The sequence below is a fragment of the Pteronotus mesoamericanus genome, unplaced genomic scaffold (assembly GCF_021234165.1).
Source record: "Pteronotus mesoamericanus isolate MK-2021 breed Mesoamerican mustached bat unplaced genomic scaffold, CSHL_Meso_final scaffold_21, whole genome shotgun sequence".
NCBI lineage: Eukaryota > Metazoa > Chordata > Mammalia > Chiroptera > Mormoopidae > Pteronotus > Pteronotus mesoamericanus.
In genome coordinates this window covers 21,691,827-21,711,708 of record NW_026555310.1, presented here as the reverse complement: position 1 = coordinate 21,711,708, position 19,882 = coordinate 21,691,827, and the positions used below count along the sequence as shown (strand labels likewise).

Here is a 19,882-nt window from a genome sequence, read left to right as displayed (position 1 = left end):
AAAATATTTAAAAGGATAAAGAAGAAATTAAAAGTTAACAAATAATACGACCACTTTTTCTTCCTGTGATTTTTTTTTAATAATTCAAGAGCCTTAATTTTAATGGGATTAGGGTTTCATATGCAGAATATTCAAACATGCATTCTTTATGCAAAATCATTATTTTTTTAGTTCTTAATTATTTGAAAGCAAATTTCATGTTGTAAATTAAAAATAAATTTTTCATTTGTATTTTGAAAGTCACTAGATAGGTCTGAGAGTTTACATGAGGAAAACTAGAGAAAAGAGCTTATATAAAACTTGCATGTACATATACTGTGGTAGATAGAAATTATAAATGTCAAAGGACAAATTTTCTTAAGTATTTTCTTTAAATGTCATTATCCTCATTGAGTTTATTATTATCTTTATTTCTTAAAATTCTAAAAGCTATTATTTTGTGCTACAATAATTTTTCTTTCATGCCTAATTACTTTATTAACACTACTTATTAAAATATCTTTATTTGCAATTTTGAAAGTAATCATCATTTTAAATAGTTTTAAAAATACGGAAAGGTACATATAAAAAAAAAACAGTCTCACAAAGCCTAAAAGAAATCACTATCCAGAGAACTATTATATTCCAATACTCCCTAATATACATACCTGTATATTAGTATACTTATCTTTTGCAATTAAATGAGATCAGAAGGTACACAAAAATTTGTATACGTACTTGTATATTAGTATATTTATCTTTTGCAATTAAATGAGATCAGGATGTACACAAAAATTTGTATAGGTACTTGTATATTAGTATATTTATCTTTTGCAATTAAATGAGATCAGGATGTACATAAAAATTTGTATTTGCTTTCTGAAATTAACATTGTATTTGCTTATTTTCCTCTCACATCAACGAACCTGGAAAATACTATTTTAATTACCATGTAATATACATCACATATATGATTATACCTTAATTAAATTACATATTCTCCCATTTTTTGATTTTAAAAAAATTTAGATTTTTTACAAACTATGACCACATAGGTATTTGAAAACATGTATTATTAATTTATATCTGTTTTTTATTTCCTTATTATTCATCCTGAGATGAGAATCCCTGGATGTAGATTGCCAAACTAATCTTTACAAATATTAACTATTTTTATCCCTCCTGATTTATGTACTAAGGAGTTCCTGTTTCACTGCAGCCTACCAGTGTTAAAAAGTATCATTTTCAAAAACTTCTGCTTATTTTATACAGTGGGAGTATGATATTTTAATATGGATTACCCACTGTAACTGTTATTTTCACCCCTGAACTTTACACATGGTCATATAAATTCAGTGAGATAATGGGACATGCATGTCCTTAAGAGTCCATCCGCAGGACAACATGCCTGCATGTGCCATTCTGCTTAGAGAAGGAGAAAGCTTAAGAAAAAATGAGATAAGAAGAGAAACGCATGCCTTTCTCTAACATTGATCTAAATCTTTGTGAGAGGGGGTCATGCCAGTACATATTGTTGAGGATGTTTCAGAGGAATTATGTGAAATTTTGAGGCATGGAAGCATTCTTTGAGGGACCAAGAAAAATAATGGCAAGCGGAAACAGAAAGATATTTTAACTTTTCTACACAAAAAATTTGTTGCCTCATCATTGTACCTCACTCTTTTTTCTTTTCAAAGCAGTTAATAGGTTTTATACTTTTTATTAAATTATTTTATATAATTTTATTGTTGCTCAATTACATTTGTCCCCGTTTTTTCTCATTGTTCTCGCCTGCCCTGTGCCCTGCCCACTACCCCTCTCCCACATTCAGTCATCGCCACCACCATTGCCCATGTCCACGGGTCCTTTATACATGTTCCTTTGCTTGCCCAAACATCAAAATCTTCCTGTGATCTTGATGTTATGTTACCAGGCTTTCTTCAAACATGATATAAATTTATCAATCAACTATCCCTGCCTTCCAGCATCTTCAAAGTCTTCTTCTTTACCAAATCCCTAATTTCTGTCCATAAAAAGACTTCTACTTTTCCTAAGTTAAAGAAAAGTTCCCTCAAATATGCCATCTCTTTAAGGCATCAAAAAAACGTATTAAAACACTGCTGCCTGTATTTCTTCATCGGCCTTTTCACTTGATTTCTGCTCAAGGCCTTACGGACACTGCCTTCTTCAAGGTCTTCAAATACGTTCAAATGACAAATAAAATGACATGGCCTTTCCACATTTCTTGGCCATCTGGCCCACTCTGGCATTTGATATTTGTTGACCAATTCCTTCCTTCTCATAACCTCCTCCACCTTGGATATCCATGGCAGGTTATTAACCTATCCAGCCACTGCCTCTCTATTTACTTTTCTTCTCTTTGCTGACAAAACAGCGCTTCTTCCTCCCATTACTTAGATGTGGTTGTGTCCCAAGGCTTAAATTTCATTTCTCAGCATTTTTTATTCTAATAATATGAAAGCTTCAGTCACGGTCACATTCCTTATATTGAATCCATGAGAACCAATCATGTCCCCTAACGAGATTCAAACCAGGACAGACCTAGGATGGACCCATCAGGAGATGTCTAAGGTTGGGGGCAGGGTATGATTGGGTGAGTAGAGAGACAGGAGGACACACAGAAAAAGGAAAGAATTAAGAAAAAAATTCATTTTTTAACTATGCACAAAACATTATGCCAGGCCCTTTTGTATATATTACCCTATTTAGTTCTTAACAAAATCCTGTGAGTCAGATACTTTGTTTATCTTCACAGGAGTTAAACAGCAGCACAAGAACACAGAGCTATGAGCTGGTAGCCTGATGAGGAAGGTAGTGTAATTTATTTGGTGTAATGGGGAGAACAGAGGCTCTGGGGTCATGTGACTTTACCTCCACCACTTACTGCTGAGGTTCTTTGGCTAAACCACTTAACACTCAGATTTTCAGCTCTCTTATTTATAAAATGAGGACAAAATTAGTTGGTAACAAATGAAAGAATTGTAAATAAGGTATGTAAAGTACCTAGTACTGAGGTAGTGCTCATCAGTAGTTGTGATTATTATTATTCTGACTCTAAAAAAAAAGCAGGTTACCTTCATAACAAAAGAGAATGCCATGAAAGGAAAGAGAGTTTCAAGAAGAATTAATGTTTCTTCCAAGTCCAGGTTGAAGCCTGCCTGGGCAGTTGTGGCTGTACAGCCTTAGAGAAAAGCTCTAAGCAATTCTCTGTCTACAGGGGAGCATCTCTATGAGAAAGGCAAAGCAGCATGTCCCCTCGTGACTGAGCAAAAGTCAGTGAAATGACATGAGTAACAGCCATCTTGTGAGCTGTGAAAATGTTCGACCCAGTAACTCATATTGCCTAGAGATTACTATGTCCCCAAAAGAGGATGCTCATATCACCATTGAATCTTATGAGAGGCTGTGGTTATCCTTTCTGGATAAGATGTTTTGACAATTTTGTTAAAGGGCAAAAAAAAGGGTTTTTTGTAAAGGAATAGCAATGAAAAGGCAAAGTGTCATAAGCCTCTGTGGATTTAGAAATATCAGACTATAAATAGAGAAATGCTGATTATTCTCCATACGTACTTCATAATGTGTGTTGACATTCCTTTTGCCATAAAAATAAATAAAAATGTGAAAATCAGCATGGTGAACCAAAAGTGAACAGACCAAAAGAAAAACACAAGCTGACCAGAAGAGCCGAGAGAAGCATTATTATCCATGGAAGTATTTCAGACAGCAGCTGCAGACTGTTCCCAGACACTCTGATAATGGAGAACATAATTAGTTTTCCTTGACAAAGAAAAATAGAAGAACCGATGAGGTCAAAACTCATAAATTAATTCAACTCAGTAAGTGTGCTTGAATAAATCATCTGCCTTTGAAACTGCAGGTCACAAAAGACATACAAGACACAAACAAAGGGCATGAAGAGCACCCAAGTATTTACTCATTCATTCACTCATCTATGAAATATTTATTACGCACTGAGTATGTGTAAAAGACTATATGCTAAACTTTGAGAACAAGGGTGAAGGAGATGCATTCTCTGTTTTCTAGAATCTCATGGTCCATGGCCAGAAAGAGCAGCAAATCCACAAGCCCAGGGCAGTTACGGGGGCAGGGAGAGGATGCACGGACCGCCACCAAGAAGTGGTAACTGAAGGGGTGGGCAGGGTGAGAGAGAACAGGTGATCGGAGATGGGAAAGTTTTTCTGAGGTCAACATGTAAATTGAGAATTGAAGGACTAAGGGGATTTAGTCAGACAGGCCAAAGGCTAATGGCATGAGAGAAGGAGAAAATTCCTGTCAGAGAAAACAGTGTGTACAAAGGAACAAAGTTCCCAAACACCACAGCCAGTGCCAGTCCAGAACACTTTTTCCAACAGTCTCTGGCAAAAAAAAAGAAAAAAAGAAAAAAAAAGAAAAAGAAAGGAAACACCAGCAATGAGTAAGGCTTTCATATTTTATTTTAATGAGCAGCCTCCCCCCCCGACCCCGAGATTATGTCCTTTCTACATTTTGATGTTTACATGTAAAGTCTGTAATGAAATGTTGTATTTCATCCTTTCCTTACTTGCCAAAATACAAAACCATCAACCTGTTCATTTATTTGGTACCTTTCTAAACCATTATATCCTGAATTTGGGAAGCCCTGAGCACAATTAATAAAACCACAAGTACTTGCCATAGTATATCTGGTAAATAAGTGTGCAATCGTTCACAAGGGAGATTACTGTCGGAGAGTAGGCAGGGACCAGATTATGAAGGGCTTCCTAAGGCTGGTGAAGGCGTTTAGACTATCCCATAGGCAAAAAGGAGGGGAGCGACATTCAAAAGGGTGAGGAAGGGGCAAGCTTGATGCTGGGCATGTCTCTTTCTCTCGTGCTTGTGTGTAAAATGCTGGCGCGGACAACCACCCCAAATCCCAGGCTTGTGGGCGCTCAAAGCTAAATCCTCCATAAACACCAATGTATTCTCTAAAGGTAAAAAGTTCATATTAATAAGATACTTCCTCTCCTCTAAATAAATATATAAATTAATCAGCCTGGAAAATCTGGCCTCCTGCTTTTTTGCCCCAGTCACTCTGGCCAGGATACTAAACCAACAGACACTAGTGATGGCCATGGAATGATGAAAACAGAAAGACACTGACTGACTTCTGGTAGATAAATGCATGTCTCCACACAGCCTGATTTTTATTTGTGACAAAGGACTACCTACTAACCATCCACAACTGTTAAGAATTATTAAAATTTAGTATTCAGATACCAGAATTAGCACATTTTTAGAGTTTACCAAGGATTCTCATTCAACATTCTGCGAAGAAGCCTGGCTGCCACGCAACACTTGGCTGCAGGAAAATGCTTCTTTTGTGTCTGACACATGGCAGTTGTGAAATTCCCACAGTTGTTAGAAAAGACATATTTTATCAGTGCATCATCAGTGTTGTGGGGAACTGGCTGTGATTTTTAACTGCCGCAGTTCTTCTTTGTAAATATAAGTTACTTTAGGCATTGCTGAATTAAACAAAAGGCAGGCTTTGTATTTGGTATGCCAACCAAGTTAGGGGTATCACAGAAATTTTTTAAAAATTGTTTTTCTAATAATTTAATACTTGAATTCCTAAAAAGATTGGAAGTACTCATTATGGGCAAATTCAAAAACTTTGCTAAACCGAGAATACCATGTTGTATTTTTAATTAATTTAGCAAAAACAAAACAAAAAAACCCTTTAACTTCTTGTGCATTATTGGATTAACCCTTTGGTATGTACAGATGAATATTTACATTAACAATATTTTATGCTATAATTTTCAAACAATTTTAATTTTAGACATATCTGTACTAACTACAGTTCAACTATGAATCATCCATAAATGTGCTGGTGTAGTAACAGCTCATAGCTGGCAGGCTTTAGAAACAAGATATCATGAATTTGAGTTCTGCTTCTGTTTCTTACTACATGTAAGTGGGTATGTCTCATAAACCCCTAAGCCTCATTTTCTCAAATGGGAAATAGAAACAAAACAGGTTGGCAGAGGCCACTAAATAAGCTCATACATATAAATCCCTTTCCATCAAACCTATCACATTTCTCAGGTAGCTATTATTATTATTATTATTTATTATTATTACTAAGTTCATTTCAACATAAAGTAAGAACAAGTGAAATAGGAGAACAAGAAAACGCAGTGCATGAAAGCTACCAAATAAACACACTTCGTTGAGTTTTGTCAACAAAGAAAACAAAAAAAATGCACAGAACAAGTGCTGGAAGAGTTATTTTCACACCGAAACCAGCAGAGATCGCGAATGAAACAATATCCAAGGGAGGAGAAAATAAGAAGCAAGAGGATTGCGGCACATGCCAAAGGGCTCGGGTAACCACTTGTCCACAAATGTCACCTTATTCAGTGAACCTGGAGAACTAAGCCAGATTTCCCTGATGGTCAACAACAAAATAGACTCTTTGAAATGTACATTTAATTATACCAATATTGATGAATTTATGCATAAGCTCAATTTACCAATTTCATGGTAAAAACATTAACTTTTCACACAGGTGCTTTTATATCTGGAATATGCTAGGAATGCCCATGGAGCCAAGGGCATGTGTTGCCAGCAGGAAGCTGTCCTAGGGCATATGAGCCAAATAGTCAGTGGTCAAATACCTGGCACCAGCAGATATACTCTATTTATACCTTGGTATTTGCTCATAACCCAAATTTAGAGATTTTCTTTTTTAAAAATTTACTGATTTTAGAGAGAGAAAGAGGAAGGTAGAGAAAGAGAGAAACATCTACTGGTTTTTCCACTTATTTATGCATTCATTAACTGATTCTTTTATGTGCCTGAATGCGGATTGCACCCACAGCCTTAGTGTATTGCAATGACACTCTAAGCAACTAACCGCCTAAGCTGCCCTGCCAGGGCCAGAGATTTTCATTTTTTAGAATGTCTGTATATTGAAAAAAATATATTTTGATTGCATTTGTTCCGCCATGAATGTCTGTGTTTGGGTGTGTTGCAAAGCAAGGGGTACACTTGGAGTAAACTCTTTGTGGTCATTAAAGCATTGAGTTGGTTTATCTGAGGAGGCATAAAAGAAGGGGAAAGGTATGTCAGCCAGCCTGCCTCTCCCATCTATCCAGACCCCACAGGTTCAACCCCACCAAGTGCACCAGCATCCACTGCACAATGGACAGAGTGGAACTGGTCTAGCTTTCCCTCCTCCATGCTCACAATTACTAGCATTCATTGTAGATTGTTAGTCATAAAAGAGCTCAAATACAGTTATCCTGTATTATCAAAAAGAAAGAAGGAAACCATCCAGCATGTCTCCTGACACAGGTTTTAACCTCCTCCTCTATTTTTGCCATCCTAGTGATAGCTTTGACTTTCGATCGCTGGACCATCTACTGAAGGATCCCTTGAAGTCAACTCAACACAGAAGTGATAAAAGAGCTATGGGAATGCATGAAGATTCCCATGTAACAACTAGAAAAAATTTTTGATGAAATGATAACTGCCTCAATTCCAGCCCACATTCTATGACTCAGGATGAAAGTATGTAAATAAATGTCAAATTCTCCTGTCAATCCAGTTTTGAATAGCAGCACTTGAAGCTCAAGCCTTATTTATTATGTATCTTCCTTCTCTTTCTTTAACTTTACTAAATCATTTTTTATATTTAAAAAGCCAGATATGTTTTTAAAAGATCATGGTACAATAAGTAAATTATGTAGTCATAGAACATCAAAATAAAGTTGATGAATAAAAAGGCACACAGCAAAAGTTCAAGAGTAGAAGGAATAGAACAGTTCTTTTTGGGTTTTTTTTTGTTTCTAATATAGGAGGGAAGGAAAATAGATGTATTAAAATTACTTTTCAGGTAAAGATTTCTGTAAGTGAAAGAAGTTAACATTGGCTCCTTTCTCCCTGATCCAAAGCAGTCTTTTCTTTCGTTGGCTCCCGAGGACGTGTGTAGTCTTTTACCAGGTAGAAGTGACACATCAGGCCCATGGCCAGTGCTGAGATGGTTGAGATCAGCCAGTTGGCCCACCAGCTGGAAATAGAGTCTCGGTACTAAAAAGAGTATCCGAAGGCTTGGTTATCTTTGATCTGTCACCTGGATGAAGCTCCCCAATGACATCTGTTTAGGACAATTCTCTAGCATCTGTAGAGTGCCCTACATCCTCCAAGGTTTCCGTAGTATCACCTGCAGCTTGTTTCCTGAAGACTTCTTCTCCACAAGGATATGCCTTCAAAAACTTGGTCAGATCATACGCCTTGCAGTGCAGGATCAGTCAGGTGCTCTTGCTGTGGTTGTGCATCTGTATCTCTTCCAGGGTGTAGACCTTGACGGCCTTGTCAGACTACTTGACCATTTTGGAACACAGCAAGCTGCAGGTTCTTCAAATATCAGCCTGGGTGGGCGGAGCACAGCAAGCATCTCAGCGAGCTGGGGCTGGCAGCTCCCCATATCTTAGCCCTACTAAACCATGTTTTAATCTAGAGGGTTTTCTAGACTTAAAAAACTCTAGATTTTGCACTGATCTGCCCATTCTATGCTATTCCCATTGTCAGGGCTCTTGGCACGACTGCCTTTTAAATTATGTCCTTCCCTCTGCCAATCTGCTGCAACACCACTACCAGATTCGTTCTCCTAATCATAGTTGTCAAGTTACTTCCATACCCAGGAACCTACAGTGGCTCTCAAACTTCTATATAACCTCATCTTAACTGCTCAAGATATTTTTCATTTCTCACACTCACACGTTCTGTTCAAACTAACCATTAAGGACTACTTGAAACCCACAGCCATTCTCATGCTCTTCCCCAGGTTCGTAATATGCCAACTCAAAATCCACGCAACCTTTAGGAACAGTTCAGCACTCTTCTCTGTCCCCAAGTGCAATTACTTAGTTGTCTAACCCATTTGGTACAAACACTGGGGGGTCAGAAACTATGCCTTACCCTTTCTTTGTATCTCCAAAGTTACCATCATGGTAGGACCTCAACATGATTTGTTAAATAAAAGATGGGCTAAGCAGAGTTGTAAATTCTATCACCTGCAAGTAAGATATTTCTATTTTCGTCATTTTTCCAACTACTTTTCCATCCCCATCTCAAGCACCTATGACAAACCTTTACTAACAAGAGCCATGGTTTAGAGCAGTCAATCTTTCTTTAAAGTAAGATTCATGCAGAGACAGTACAGCAAAATGAACACAGACTGATTTTTAAAACCTATCACCATTTCCTCTCTTCTGAACAGACCTTCTATTTTGCCTCTTGCTTTCCATTTCCCCACAAAAATCTAAACTATTTTCCTACACTCCCTCCTGTGCTCCTTCCTAAAATAATGACATTTCCAGAAACCAAATTCATTTGATTTAAGACTCTCACAGTGAACTGTGTTTCCTGTCAAACAGGAGACCTTATGGCAATGGAGTGTAAGAAGAATATGCAGAAAGAGTCTTTGAAATAGTAAAGGAATTAAGAAATTGAAATAATCTTGAAGGGATGAAAGTGGTTAGGGCAAACAAACAGATCAAATCAGAGTGCCCCCCAACAACAACAAAAATTCCCTCACAGAGAGCAATGTTATATGATGAATCCATTGTTCTTAAAGTCAGAGGTCCACCATACGTGCTTCCAGTCACCTTAATGGTACAGCTGGATGCCTATTATCTCAATTGTAGATTTCCACCACAATGACTCAAATAGAAGGCATTCTTGGATGAGGTTGGGTGACTAGATTTAGAGAATCTATAAACAATTAGGGTGGGGGAGGCTGATTGGAAGGCAGAAAGGGAGAGGAAGAAGAAGAGGGTAAAGGGAGAAAAGGTAGGGAGAAAGGGAAGGAAGGAGAGAAAGAGAAAGAGAAAGAGGTGGAGAAGGTGGAGGAAGAGAAAGGAAGGTGGGAAGAAGGAGAAAGTAAATTTTTAAAAAAGAGAGGGAGGGAGGGAGAAACAAACAGATAAAAAGCCTGACAAGGGAAAAGGAGACATTCTAGAGGCAAGCAAACTTCCAAAATGATTTTTGAAGCCAGAAGAAAGAGTGTTTAGAGTGTGAGACTTGAAGTCGGAAATTCCTGACTTTACATCCTGGCTCTCATCACTCTCTATCTAAGCTCCATTTTCTTCTTATGTCAGTAACTTACCCAAGGTCACAGAACTAGAAATTGATGAGGGGTAAGATTCAGCTGAAGAGAGAGAGGAGGAGAGGAAGGAGAAAGAAATCCAGCGTTGATAAATTGAAGAAACATTAAAATCATGCCCTTAAAGAACACAAAATACTAGTGAAAAATACCATTATTTATGATATATAAATATGCATGTGAAAATCTGGACAATCCAGGAGAATAAACTGAACCAAAATACACTCTAAGAAACTTAAATAAGGTGGATTGTTATAAATAAAAATTAATAACTTTCCTATTTATAAACAATAATCACAGGAATAATTATGAAAGCAAGACGCTACTGGGTATAAAAATAAAAGAATCAAAAATATATATAATATATAGGAGTAATCTCAATAAGAAATGTGCAGAATCTGAGTGAAAATAACTAAATACTCTGTTTAGTGAAATAAAATAACTATTGGACATAGAAGTAAACATGTCTTATTCTTGGGTAGAAGTAATCAATTTTATAATAATATATCAATTAAGAAAACTATCAAGAGCACTCATTTGAAATTGAAAAGCAATCTCAAATCTACCTAGAAGAAGAATATGAAAGGATTGCAAAGAAAATTCTGACAAAGGAACAGTGAATGGACTTATAAGACATTAAAACTTACTATAAAACTACAGTAATTGAGACAGCATGGCTGTAGAATAGAACTAATAAGACAAAGCTTTGGAAGAAAAGTGGGACTTCCAAAATAGACCCACACATAGCATTACCTAGCATGGATAAACTTGACATTTCAAATCAGTGGGGGAAGGTAAGTTTTTAATTTCTGTTTTTGAATAATGATGTTAGAAAAAATAGGAAAAATATGTAATCTCTACCAAATTATACTAAAATAAATCACAAACAGGTCTAAAATTTAAATGCAAAATGTTAAATCATAAAAATAACAGGTGAAAATATCTTGGGCTGTAGGAATTATAACACAAAGGTTCAAAAGCCATCGAAGAAAAAACTGATGAAGTTGATTATTTTTGAAGTCTTTAAAGAAAAAAATAATTACACATGTACATAAACAAAGGAAAAATTAGGAAAAATATTTGCCACAGATATGACAAAAAATATATTCCTTTAATAAACACAGGACACTTTGAGCATCAAAAAAGAAGAAAGTAGGCAAAGACATGGAAGTGCTCTTCATAGGAAAGGAAATCCTTAGGAAAAAAGTGAAATAAAGTTCAATCTCACTAACTGTTAAAATTATCATTTCTCCTTTCTCCTAGCAAAACATTTTCAAGTTAATAATATTCAGCACTGGAAAAGCCAACAGGCTTTCGATCACAATGGAGATGACTCTAATTGAAAGACAATCTGTAAATATCAATCTAAAGTTAAACATGTTGCTTCATGACCCTGAAATTTTCTTTTTAGGGAGCTATCCTGTGGAGATAATTGTAGAAGAAGAAAAACATATTTCCACAATATTTGTTAAGCCATTTTTGGTTTTAAAAAATAGAAAAGAAAAACACCGTATTCAACTGTAAAATGGAATTTTTTATTCTCTCCATCTTTTTTTGAGATTGTACTGCTTTCAGCTACACATACTAAAATAAGGTAGCTACTGACAGATATGTTGTGGGTGGAAAAAGGAGGATGTAAGGATGTTGTTTTAAAAAATATTTAATATAATTTGATTATTACTTAACAAATGTGTTATTTGTTACTAGATAGCACATTACTCCAAAAATCAGCAGCTTCAAGCAAAAAAGACTTATTTTCCTACATTGTTTCTGAGGGTCGGGAGCATCCCAGCTGGACGGCTCTGGCTCAGGGCCTCAGGAAGCTGGAGACAAGCTGTCAGTGGAGGCTGCAGCCACCTCGAGCTGGAGGAGCCATGTGCCAGTTCGCATACATGGATGTCCAGGTCTCAGGTCCTCCCTGACTGTTGGCCAGACAACTCAGTTCCATAAGCTGCCTAAAGGTCCTCACAACATGGCAGCTGGCTTCACTCAGAGCATGTGACCCAATAGCAAAAGAAAGAAAATATTCAAAAGAGAAGCCACAATCTTTGTAACCTAATCTCAGAAGTGACATACCATCACTTCTGCAGTAACCTACTCTATTCTAGAAGTGAGGCACTAAATCCTGCTGACGCACAAAGGGAGGGAATGACACCCGGGCACCAGAGATGGGGATCACTGGGAGCCATCTTAGAAGCTGTCACCGTGTATACTCGTAATATATATATGGAGTCTATCTGGTTGTTTTGATAGATGTAGGTATAAAAACTCACATAGAGCAGGAAGATTATAGATCCTGGTTTGTTTGCAACAGCCCTACTGTATGCCTGCTGTCCTGGAGTAATGATAGCATTTTTACCTCAAGTATCCCAGTTTGGATAATACATTATACTCTGAATAGGAAAATATCTGAGAGGATACACATCAAAACATTAACACTGTTTACCACTAAGAAATACGACTGAAACTTTTATGTTTGCTTAATACACACTTGCATGAAGTTTTAACATTTACAATAAAAAATGTTACCTTAATAAAGAATTTTATAAAACAGAAAATTGTCCATTAGATGTCTAGATTATCTTCCAGATTAATACAAAATATTATCACATGGGTTCCATTTCAGAAACAGTGATTGACCCCAAAAGAAAATCCCCTAGGGATTTCAGCACTGGCGAGAAGAGAAATATAAATAGGAATTAAGCAAGTGAACTACAACAGCTAGATTAGGGAGCAAAAAGAAAAAAGAAAAGAAAAAAACCCTACAACCAGGATGAATCAGAGGCTTTAGGCAGAGAGAGAACTCAAACAAAAAGACTATTTTCTCCATGACTTGAGTTCATGGCTTTATTTACAGGATCCTTGCAAAGTGCGTAGTAAAAACAGTCTTGTATATTAACAGTAGTAAAATACAGCATGTTATTTCACCTTTGCAAACTGAAATTTTACCATTTGAGATTGTTTCCTTTGTGCTGAGACACTGCTGTAGCCTGAGGCCCCGAATGCAAAGAAGTCCCAGATAGTTAGGAGCCTAGAGCCCTAGGTCTCATGAATCTTACAGCCAGAGAGATCATTTACTAACTGCATAACTCTGAACAAGATCCTTCATGCTCTTTTTGTTTCAGTTTTTCTACCAATAAAATAGAACTATCTTAGTTTTTCAGCAAATGATGCTGAAACACTGGATATCCACACACACACAGAAAAAAAAAAGTGTATCTAGACACAAGCATTACACCTTTCACAACAATTTACTCAAATGGATCATAGACCTAAATGTGAAATGCAAAGCTATAAAACTTCTAGATGATAACATGAGAAAACCTAAATGACTTTAAGTATGACTTTTTAGATATAACATCAAAGGCACAAACCATGAAAGAAATAATTGATCAGCTGGACTCCATTAAAATGAAAAACTCTGCTCTGTGAAAACCAATGTCAAGAGAATGAATAGACAAGCCAGAGACTACATACAGTCTGCAAAGACACTGCTGATATAGGACTATTCTCCAAAATAGTAAAGGACTCTTAAAATTTAATAAGGAAACAAACAACCCAATTTAAACATGCAAAAAAAACTGAACTCACAGTTGGAAATATTCACTTTGTGGAGGTGAATATTTCCAGCCAGAGGACGGTAGGAAGAGTAGGGATGTGGCTGAAGGTGTAAAAAGTTCCAAACAGCTAGTATTAAAATAAGTAAGTCCCAGGGATAGAATATACAGCATGACATCTATGGTAATACTTAATTATACTGTACTGTTTGATTAAATAGGTTGTTAATAGATCCCAAAAGTTCTCATCACAAGAAAGAAAACTTTGTGTGTGATGATGGAGATTAGTTAATTAGACTTAGTGTGATGATCATTTTGCAGCGTATACAAAATTGAATTGTTATGTTGTACACCTGAAACTAATAAAATGTTACATGTCAATTATACCTCAATTTTTAAAAATGAGACAAAGACCTTACAGACACCTCACCAGATGGCAAATAAGCATATGAAAAATGTTCCATATCATCTGTTATCAGGGAAATGCAAATTAAAACAACAATGAGATACCGTTACACATCTATAGAATGGCCAAAATCCAGGACACTGACAATGCCAATTGCTGGGGAAGATGTGGAGCAACAGGAACTCTCATTCATTGCCTGTGGGAAGGCAAATGGAACAGCCACGTTAGAAGACAGTGTGGTGGTTTCTTACGAAATTAAACCTACTCTTACCATACAGCCCAGCAGCCACACTTATTGGTATTTACCCAAAGGAATTGAACACATGCCCACACAAATGTTTATAAGAGATTCATTCATAATTGCCAAAACTTGGAAGCAACCAAGATGTCCTTCAGTAGGTGAACAGATAAACAAACTGTGGTGCATTCATACAGTGAAAGATTACTCAGAGCTTAAAAAGAAAGGAGTTACCAAGCCATGAAAAGACATGGCGGAACGTTAAATGCATACTACTGAGTGAAAGCCAGTCTGTAAATGCTAGATACTGTATGATTCCGACTAAATGACATTTTGGAAAGGACAGAACTATGAAGACAGTAAAAAGATCAGGGGTTGCCAAGGGTTGGGAAAAGAAGGAATAGATAAATAGGCAGAGTATAGAGGATTTTTAGGGCAATAAAAATACTCTGTATGATACTATAATGATGGATACATGTCATTATACATTTGTTCAAACCCATAGGATGCACAACACCAAGAGTGAACCGTAACATAAACTATGGACTTTCAGTGATTATAATGTGCAGCGTAGGTTCATTAATTGTAACTACGCACTGCTCTGGGGGGAGAAGGTTGATAATGGGGGTAGCAATGCATGTGTAGGGGCAGGCAATATTTAGGAGTCTCTGTGCCTTCCTCTCAGTTTTGCTGTGGATCTAAAAACTGGTCTATAAAAATACAGTCTTAAAAAAAAAACAAACAAAAATTCAACCTGCCCTTGGGAACTGTTAAGAAGGAAGTGAAACATGAGCCCGGAAATAAGGGTGGCATTTGGAAGCTGAGGGAGGGCAGCCTTCAGCTGCAGTCCAGCAAGGAAATGGCCGCCTCCTTCACGCAACCACAGGGAAGCAAATTCTGCCAACAACCCTTATAGGGAGGGCATGGATCCTCCTCCAGAGCCTCCCAAAAGGAATGCAGCCTGCTGACACTCTGAGGTTAACCCACTGAGACGCATGCTAGACTTCTACCCTGCAGAAACTTCATGACTGTGTGTTGTTTGGGAGTAAAGAGAAGGGAGAGATGGGCTGCTATGATGATATTAATATATATAAATTATTTAAAAGAGGATCTGACGCATAGTAAGCATCATTAAATGCTATATCTCGGCATCACCTATAATCTAAATGGCCTTAGGCAAATAATTACAGCCTGCTTCTTTGTAAAATAAGGACAGTGGTATCTCCCTCACAGAGTACTTGTGAATAATGTTAAATGATAACACCATGTAAAGCACTTAAAACAGTGCCTGGCATATGGAAGACACAAAATAAATAATAACTATGCTACTAAAATTACCATCGTTATTGTCTGAAAAGTGGAACTGATTTTAAAATCCAGGATTGGATTGATATGTTAAGCACCTAGCATAGTGCTTGTACATAAGCAGTACCCAATAAATGCTAATTAAATATCAACTTCCTTTTCCATATTGCATCTCTATTTTAAAAGTCCAAAGAGGATGTTTTGAACTGCTCATAAGTTATAGATCCTGAAACCTGATACACAACAAGCAATCATCTGGCTTCTTTATAGGTTCCTTCCTTTTGCAACAGGATGTTCAGGGGGATTTTATGCTCGAATGAAGGTTTAAGTCTGAAGCTGGAAACATGGATGCTAAGCACCCCACATTCTGAGCTGAGAGAGCCACTGGGTGCGTGGGCAGCCTTCCCGCAGGGCTTGGTGGGGGCAGGGTCTGATCAGCAATCCTGTCCCGCCGCCATGACCAGCCTCCAACTCCGGTCAACAGAAAGGGAAAACGGGGAAAGAGGAACATGTTGAGAAGTGGGAATTCTTTCCTTCCCTGAAAAGAGGGAACACTGAAAAAATCAGGACTGGAGGTACCTGGCCAGCATCTGCTGGTTTGCTCCCCAAGCTTCCTGAGCAAGAAAAATGGAGAAAGGAGAAAGAATTTGCAGTAAAAGAGTGACTCTAAATGGCTAGGTGACCGTTGGAGACATTCATGCTAAACCCTCAAAATGGGGGTTGGGGGTTTGGATGCCTTTTTGTGATGAGAAACCTTGACCGCCTGCTCAAGATGACAGTGAACTGACCCAGTAGAGCATTTTGCTATTTCTGGGGCCTAAATGGATCCTTTAAGAAACAGTGCACAGTGACTGAGTTTTGTAAGGGTCCAAACCTTACCAAGGCAATAAGTATTACAAAACGTGAGGGTTTTCTCTATCTTGGAATTATGGTCACGGATAAAACAGAGACCAATGTGTACCAAGTACCCCATCTTTTAAGTTCAGAAAGTTGCCAGGAGTCAGAACCTACCACCTCTCTACAGCTTTTCTAACCAGTAACAGACCAGAATACCAGCCCCACTACCACACAAGTGATTCATACTGGGGAAGGACAGGGAGGCGTGAGTAGCCTTGGGAATACCTTGTTTGTGGGTGAAGCTATTGCCTGTTCACCCCCACAGAGACTGGAGACAAGTGCTTTCTTTTCCTGCCAACAAAGAGGCAAGGGGTGGGGGGAGTTCAAAACCCATCACTTGTAAAGACTGAGAGGTTCTGCAATAAAGAGAAGTGGGCATTTTGTTCTTGGATCATTAGCTGCTTTGGCCCTGTGCTATTTAGAAGAGAGAACAGAAATGGAAAGAGATGATGAGGTGGAGAGGAGTAGGAGGTGAAAATCCCTTTGGTGTGGCAAGGATGGTGTGTTTACTAGTACTGTGCCTTTGAGGGCTGCCCGCCAGGCTAAGGAACCAGAACAGTTTGCTCTGACAGGGCAGGAACAGCCTGTCACAGTGCACCTGAGTAGCTGCAATCACCAAGAGAAAAGACTGGGAATATTCATGTCCTCTTTGCCCAATGGGGAAGAAGTAGCTCCTCCAGGGGAGAAATGGGGCTCTGCATCCCAGAAGGCCCCTTCGCACTTCCACTCAGAGCTGCTGGAGGTTCAGGTGGTGCCGAAGCTTTAAAATCAAGAAAACTGAGCTAAATACCAGAATGAATAAGCCTGTCCCAATAACCAAGGTGGATGCAAACTGACAACATCTGCCAGCCTGATCAGAGATCCATTAGAGTCAGCAAACTGGAATAGTGGTGGGAGGGGAAAGAGACCAGACAAGGCATCGCTGGAGCAGTTACCGGGGAAAAATAAAATGACTATGTGTTTTTACTCCAATCCACAGTGTTTGAGTCCTATTTTTGGCCCCGTCCCTTCCTGGTGACCTCCAGCTCCTTGTCTTTACCGTGTCATGGCACGCAGGCTAGTTGAGTGGAGGTCTGTTGCTTAACAAAGTCAGCAATCCCCATCCAAGCAGGCCTGTCTTTGGTCTCTTTTATTCTACTGGTAATTGAGCTTTGCTTTCCCCCATGGACTCGTGTAACTTTTAACAGTGTTTTAAAGGCATTTTGCTCTCTAACAGTTCACATGTTGCATAGGTTAAACAGATTCAAAAGATATTACACCACTAAACTGCACAAAGGCCTCCGGCCTCACAGTCACAATATGGGCCGAGCTCTGAAAGGATCAGAGGCACTTTGCGACTCCCTGGACTGTACCAAAGGCACACAGACAAGCTAAATCCTGAAAGTGAAGTTAAACTTTGGCCTGTTTTTCCTCCATAAAAAAGGAGTTGAGGGACTTTGTGGAGACTATGACTGCTCCTTTAAATAATGCGTGCCATGCGCATATAGTTCCTATGAGGGAAGGTCACGTCCTCCTGGCTAACTGCACCTGGCCACCGTGCCTGGCACAGAGAAGGCGCTGAGCAGATGTTTGTTAAACAAAGGAATGAATGGAGGAGTGAATAAGTGAATTAGTAGTGAATATGTATAGCATGGAGTCTTAACATTAGGCAATAAATGAAACTACCCTTGAAAGCTGTCTACAGGCCTTTCAGACATTCTACGGGTTTTATTCATATAACGAATCCTTATTAGACAATTAGTAAGACTGTGATGAGGGATCTAAACCAGATGCAGGGAGGAGGACATGGGGTAGAGATGACAGATCAATGTCAGCACAACCACCCACACTCTCCCTCCCAACACTAACTCCCCAAAATGCCATCATGGGATTTTTGTGCCCTTTTACCTCACCCTCCACCCAGGTGGGTATGATCTGCTCCAGACTCAAGCCTAAGACTCTTAACTACAGTAACCGGGAAAATAACACTTAAAATAACAAAGTCAGAAAATACAATTGTTTTATTTAAACACTTTTCTCTTTCCTTGAAATCTCTGCCTTATGGTGAAGCAAAAGTGTGTTTTTCTTTTTAAATTGCAGTTTTATTTAACAACTGAAGTCCTAGAAAAATGATGCAAATGGTCCCATAAAGGCATTGCTTTTTAAATGTAGATTAAACACCGTGCTAATGGAGATGAAGGCACATGTTCCGGTGCAGTAAGTAAATGCCCCATAGCTAGGTCTCCATGATGCTCAACGAGGGGAGACAGCCGCTGCACATATCCGGTTGTATGGGATTCTTTCTTAGTTGCTTTGGCTTCTTGGAAATTCCCTAAACGGGGTAGGGATTATCTTTGGGAGCAAGGGTTGAATAGAGCAGGGGAGAGCAACAGGGAAAATACAGGGACAACTGTAACTAAACAGTAATAAAAAAATATTCCCTAAGGGGAATTTCATCGTTTACTATTAAGAATCATTGTATATTTGCTATGTATGCAATAGTCACTATTCACACTGAAATGGAGAAAACCTCAAATCTTCCCTTAGCCAAAGTCCAAGATTTTCTATGAACTACAAAAGAAACTAGTTTTAAGAAATATTGGGGGGAAAAACTGCCAAGAAACTACTTTTAGAAACTTATACCAAAAAAAAAAAAAAAACCCAGATAAATATTTAAGATGTATACACAAAGATGTTTATCACATGGTTATTTATAATGGTGAGAAATTGCAACATGAATATCCAGTAACAGTATATTGGTTAAGTAACTTATTAACTACCCTAACAAAGGAAGATCTTGCAGCCATTAAAAAGGGATAATGTATCTACATCCATTGTTACCAGAAAAGTATTCACAATGTACTGCCAAATTCATTATATTTTTGTTTTATTCACATACGCACACAGGCGAGGATTAGTTTGGAAGACTATAGACCAATATGTTAGCGATGTTTATCTCTAGGTGATTAAATGTCAGTCCTTTTTACAAATGAAAATAGCCATTTAAATGCCAACTTTGAGAAAGAAGAATTCTTTAAAGAAGGTTTTTGATTTCTCATGTTTACTATTTACCAAATATATATGGAGAAATTTTTTAAACTCTAACATGCAAGTTTCAATATTCTTTTAAAGGATCTTTTTGGAGAGAGTTATTTGTTCCAATATAGTAATATGTTTTAACTCACTGTAAATATAATTTTCCAAAATGAAAACCATAAAGCTATTTTATCATAAACTTGAAAGTAAAAAATTACTTAACTATACGAGAAAATGTTGAAGAATAACATTGAATAAATAGAGAGAAGACTAAACACACAAAATACACACAATTTAGTAATACATATACATAT

General features: G+C 37.7%; 1 protein-coding gene and 1 pseudogene across 1 annotated transcript in view; both read right to left on the bottom strand.

The window, feature by feature from the left end:
* The window catches only part of ST8SIA1 (ST8 alpha-N-acetyl-neuraminide alpha-2,8-sialyltransferase 1), a 123,264-nt gene that overhangs the window by 94,606 nt on the left and 8,776 nt on the right, over positions 1-19,882 (bottom strand). The window lies entirely within an intron of this gene.
* On the bottom strand, positions 7,906-8,375 carry LOC129085070 (cytochrome b5-like; annotated as a pseudogene).